Consider the following 6,000-nt stretch of genomic DNA (forward strand, 5'->3'; position numbering starts at 1 on the left):
AAATATTTTCCTGAATCCATATTTGAACAATAGACTGGAAGTGCTCTCCTTCACTGAGATTTTTTTTTTTCTTTTTCCATAAAGGTAATCTGAAGTCTTTGTAACTAAGATATATATATTTAAAAAACCCTATATTTAGTGTTAGCTTCTGAGTGTCCAAAGAAATAGATTGCAAATGTTTCTGGGGGGAAAAATCACTTTCTGCTTTTATAGATCCCTGTTGAATTTTGACTTGAACGTTAAGCACAGTGGACACATCATGCACCGTGCTAGGTAATGCCTTGGGTCAGCTAGCAGCATGGAATCTACACAGAGGAACAAGGCACATCAGGAACAAGGCACATTGAGCCCATCAGGCTTTGGCTGTTAGAGAATTCCCAAATATTGGGAAGAAAAATGAAAACTACCAGTCTTAGCATTTTGTACAACTGCCCATCACTAGTTTAGCACCTTCTACATGAATTAGAATGTCACTAGTGAATTTCATGGAATCTTTGACTCTTTTCCTTTTTTGGTTTCTAGAAAGCTTTGCTGATATAAGGTATTGTCCTCAAAAGTGAAGATCAATGTGATATCAGACTTAGACCTTCATGTATTGTACATGTATACAGGCAGTATAGGATCAAATCTTGCTTTCCTTATTTACAGGAATAATGCTATTGATTTCAATGGGACTAGTTGTGTCAGTGAGAAAAGCAGGATTTGACCACGTATATAGTGTACATTATTCTAACTTTTTAAAGATATCTTGCCACACATTTTATTGTTGCTTTTTTGTTCGAAAATCATTTCTGACAGGAATCAGATGTGCCATTTGTACAGCAGCTGTTGTTATGATTATGTCATCTTTCTAACTTTTAAAATTGTATTCACCATAATGTAGCTGATTAGTTACATATGCTTCTGGTGGTGATTAAGACATTTCTGCGGTGAAAGTTACATTGTTCCTGAACCTGCTCCCATTAAGGTCAATAGGAGTGTTGCCATTGATTTCAATGGAAGCAGGATTGGACCCATAATTTCATTTGAAGAACTCATTACAGAGTCACTATAGATGAGTAAAGTGATCAGTGAATAGGTGTCAATTTCTCTGAAATAATAGATTTGGAAAGACTTATTTCTGATGAAATATGGAGAAAAATGCTAGAATGCAGCATCAGCTTTCATGTTATTTGTTCACAGCATATTTTTACACTTTGTGAATGATTCACCTTTCAATTTACAGCTATACATATCAGGAGCAACTCCTTTGAAGCCAATGAAATAAGACCAGTGAGAGAAACAGGTACCCAACCTATGACAGGGCTTGATCCAATGCTTATTCAAGTTATTGGGAATCTTTCCATTGACAAATGTGAACTAGATCTGGGCCTGTACCAACAATAGAGCTGGGCGAAATTTATTCACCAAAAAACACACTTTCAGTCAACTCAAAATTATTCATGAAATTGACATACATATGCTGAATAGTTTTAGACTTTGTTTTTTTTTAAATTTGATATTATTCACATAATGGCCACACAAAGTTGAGGAGGTGATTGCCTTAACTTTTTGTCCAGTGTTTAGGGTATTCACCTGGAATGTGGGAGACACAGATTCAACTCATGCAGAGAAGGGATTTGAATTTGCCTTCTCTAACTTAAACAAACGGCTACTGGTATATTCATATTAAACGAACCACTGTCACCCCAGGACCTCTTGATGCCAAGTGTCATAGGCCACAAGAGTACATAGGGGTACACAGATCTCATGGGTTCACCAAAAGACCTCATGTAAGGTCTTTACTGAAGACCTGTGTCACACTGATCAGAATCATTGTAAGATGTATATAAGGAAACTATGTGACAGGTTATGTACATACACTAAAAAGTATGTTCTCTAGGTCTGTTGTTAAAACCAGGTAACATAAAGATAGGATGTCTTGAGACAAATGTCTCCCAACAGACGGTAGAAGACACTTATCTCCATGGTAGACTGTTGTGTATTATATATCTTACTATAGGAATCTATTAGCATTGTAAATCAAAAGCTAATGAGGTGCTGTGGAGACTTCAGAAGGACATTAACAGGAAGAGGTAAACAGCGGGGGGCGGGACACCCTATTTTGAAGTAAACATCAAAGTTCTATTCTGATAAATTTGGAGGTGTTGAGTCACACCCTAGGATCCTTCACTTAGAGAGTAAATTAACAGAGGATTTGCTTCTCAAAAAAAGGGATCTTAGCCAGGCTTGGTTGAAAATGATGGAAAGAACTTTGGGTGAGAAACTTCTTTTAGACAGAATTACTTAAGTTTAACCTCAAGAACGCATGTTATTATTTTGTTTTATACATAATCTTTTGTTTCCATCTCACTGATTTTAATTAGAAATCTCTATTCTCTCTTAAATAAATTATTTTGTCTTATAATTGAGCTCAAGTGCTGTGCATGATACAGGAGCAGTGGTCTAAGGTAAAATTGGGGTACACTGTTCCTTTGAGAACAGAGGATCTGGGATTTCTGTGGGCATCTAGTGATCAGGGACTGGATACCATGGGGACACTTTGAAAGGACTTGGAGGTTGGGGTCACTCTATTGTCAACCAGCAAGGCAAAAACAGAGGACAGTGCTTGAATGGCTGAAAGAGTGGTTGTGTTAGGGAGCTAACATCCAGCAGGCAAGACTCCCTCCCATTGAAGGCAGGTTGTGTCTAGGGCTACAGCTACATTGGTGCAGCTGCGCCGTTGTAAGCTGTCGAATGTAACTGCTCTAAGCCAATGGGAAAGAGCTCTCCCATTGGCTTAACTATTCTACTCTAGCCCCCGAGAGTGGCGGTAGGAGAAGCTTTCCTGATGACATAGCACTGTCCATGAAAGTGCTTGTGTTGGTGTAACTTATGTCTCTCGGGGGTGGTTTATTCAAACCCCTGAGTGACATAAATTATGCTGACATAAGCTATAATGTAGACATAGCCTAGGGGACTCACAGCCCTAGGTGCCCTGAGAAGCATTACATCCACAAACTACCAAAACAAGACACCCCCCTGAACATGCTTCTCCCCCTGGGCAGAGGGTGAGAGAACAACATGACTACACATCTGTCATGTTTTCTTAGTACACTACTGGAAAGCTCTTAGATACTACAATGATGAGCACTGTATGGCAACCTGTAAAGGATAGAGCAGAACATGGATTTCCCAGATTGCAGGAGCATTTCCTAGCCACTGGACTATGAGATACTCTGGTGTGTCTCCTTTTGAAACTATTCCACTGTTCATAAATAATTAAATAGACTCAAGTCCTTGCTCCAATAGCTAACACATCCTAGGTTCTCTTTTGTTTTCTGTTCTAATGCCTAGTTATTGTCTTTCATAAGACAAGCGGAAGGGGGGGGAATTGAACCTGGCTCTCCCCTAGCCCAGGTGAGTGATTTAGCCCCAGGGCTAAAAGTTATAAAGAAGCCTAGCCTGTCACCAGTGGAACCAGAACTGCCCCATCCACCAGCCTGAAGAAGTCCATTTTGGATTATATGAAACATGTTGCATTTGATCCAAAACATTTTTTTTCCATTCATTGAGATTTTTCACAATTTTGTGATTCAGTTTAGGCTAAGCTGAAACTTTTTTCAAATTTTTTCAGGACTTGCAGCTCAATGAGAAATCAGTTATTTGCTCAGCTCTAATCAGGAACCCCCTGTTGTTATCAGAAATTGAAATTCACCCCAGGCAGAGGGGCAACAGAAGCCTATGAACCCAATAGATCACATTTAAACCCTCAAATTAGGATTAACAGAAAAATTAAATAGTACATAGGTCTTTTGTAGGTCTTCTCTACAGAGAATATTCATCATGGATGAAATTTATCTCTGATTCATTACTTCCAGGATTCTTGTACAGTTGTCTTGGAAATAAGTAGAGTTACATTGGTATTTATTAATTTCTTTAATTGCCGGGTGATTTTTTTTAAAATTAGCAAACAAAATATTTTCCTTATATCATGGAACCTATGTGCTCTAATTCCAGTAATAAAGCTTAATGTGATAGCTAGTAAATAGCAGGCTGCGGGTCCTCATACCAAACATCCTTCATAGCTCAAACCCCCTTTTGTAGGTTCTAGTTTTAATAACACCATATAATTTCTGGTCTGATATTGATGAAAAGTAATATCTTTCTTTCCAGAAGGGCAAAACACCATTCACAAACTCTGAATGTCAAAAACGACAATCATATTAAATTAGACCTCAGATCAGTCAGGGTGGGTTTCATGCTGTCCCCTGACTCAAGTAATTTTATTTCCCCAAATATTAGCACTTGATATTCCCAGTTATGATGAGTTCTCTTCTTGGAAAGGTGCCTTGTTATATTTTGTAATATAAAATTGATATTTTTAGAAAAGTGTAAGAAACCCCAAGCTATTTGAACTGCACCACAAGTTGTAAACTCTGTTTTTTTCCCTCCCCTTAAACCAAACAAACCTCATTAACAACTCAACTTTGCACTATTCAAGGGGCTTTTCATTTGTGAATGGGTTGGAATAGTCAATTAACATAAGAATGCTCCCTCTTTGGTATTCTTGCATAATGTTAAAATCACAGTATTTCCTTAACGGAAGCCCAGCCATTGTATGGTTTGTGAAAATACCACAATTTGTACAACTAGCTCTTTACTTCTATGAGAATTGGTCTCTTAGAACACTTTCGGGTCAGGAGGGGGAAGAAAAAAGGGTGGGATTTTTTTGTTAACACAAAAGCAAAGGCAATGGGCTGGCTATACAGGAACATTATTAATGGGATCTCCAGCATCTTCAGTGTATGTAATGAATGCACTGGTCCTTCTGTACACATTCATTTTCGAATGCTTTAAAATTCAGAAAGATTGTAAATCCTACCACATGGCATCTTTCTCTGTGGGTGGAAAATACATTGCTTCACAAGTTTTAGCTTCTGTATTAGGTGTCTGAAAAGCTAGGGACTAGGGAAGTAGCTGTGGCATATAGTGCACTTTCCATATGGAATGAAAAGATGACTTGACTTTGGTAGTATTACTGGACAAATAAATATTTTCATTTGGTACAATGTAAATTAAACATTCTAACAGAGTTTCACATGGATGTGCTCTTAGAGATCAGGTTAGAGCAGGGGTGGGCAAACTTTCTGGCCTGAGGGCCGCATCGGGTTTCGGAAATTGTATGGAGGGCCGGGACTCCTGCCCCAGCCAGGACTCCTGCCCCAGCCAACACCCCCTGTTCCTTGAGGGCCCCACCAGGACCCCTGCCCCATCCACTCCCCCCCTTGCTCCCTGTCCCCTGACCACCCCTGGACTCTCTGCCCCTGACTGCAACCCGCCGCCCCATGTAACCCCTCCTCTCATTCCTGACTGCAACCCCGGGATCCCTGCCCCATCCAACCACCCCTTCTCTCTGTCCTTTGACTGCCCCCAGAACCCCTGCCCCCGACTGCCCCCTGCTGCCCCATCCAACTGCTCCTCTCCTTCCTGACTGCCCCCCCCGGAACCCCTGCCCCCATTCAACCCCCCTATTCCCTGCCCTTTGACCGCCCCGACCCCTATCCACACACCCCCCGACCACCCACCCAAACTTCCCTGCCCTCTATCCAGCCCCCCCTGCCCACTTACCATGCTGCCTGGAGCACCGGTGGCTGGTGGCGCTACAGCCGTGCTGCCCAGAGCAACAGGACAGGCAGCTGCGCTGCCCCGCTGGAGACAGCCACACCACCGCGCTGCCCTGCCCCAGGAGCTCATTGCCCGCTGCCCAGAGCATTGCGCTGGTGGCTCAGTGAGCTGAGGCTGTGGGGGAGGAGGAACAGCAGGGGCGGGGCCAGGAGCTCAGGGGCTGGGCAGGAGGGTCCTGCGGGCTGTAGTTTGCCCACCTCTGGGTTAGAGTCTTCCAACATAAACCAGAAAAAAACTGGTAAAATAATTATTTCAAAGAATATTGCCCTGAAAAGGAAGAGCAGATGCAATAGCAGTGTCAATTTGTCCATCAGCAGCCTACCATGGCGGGGT

Source organism: Trachemys scripta, chromosome 1 (genome assembly GCF_013100865.1).
Source record: "Trachemys scripta elegans isolate TJP31775 chromosome 1, CAS_Tse_1.0, whole genome shotgun sequence".
Classification (NCBI taxonomy): Eukaryota; Metazoa; Chordata; order Testudines; family Emydidae; genus Trachemys; species Trachemys scripta.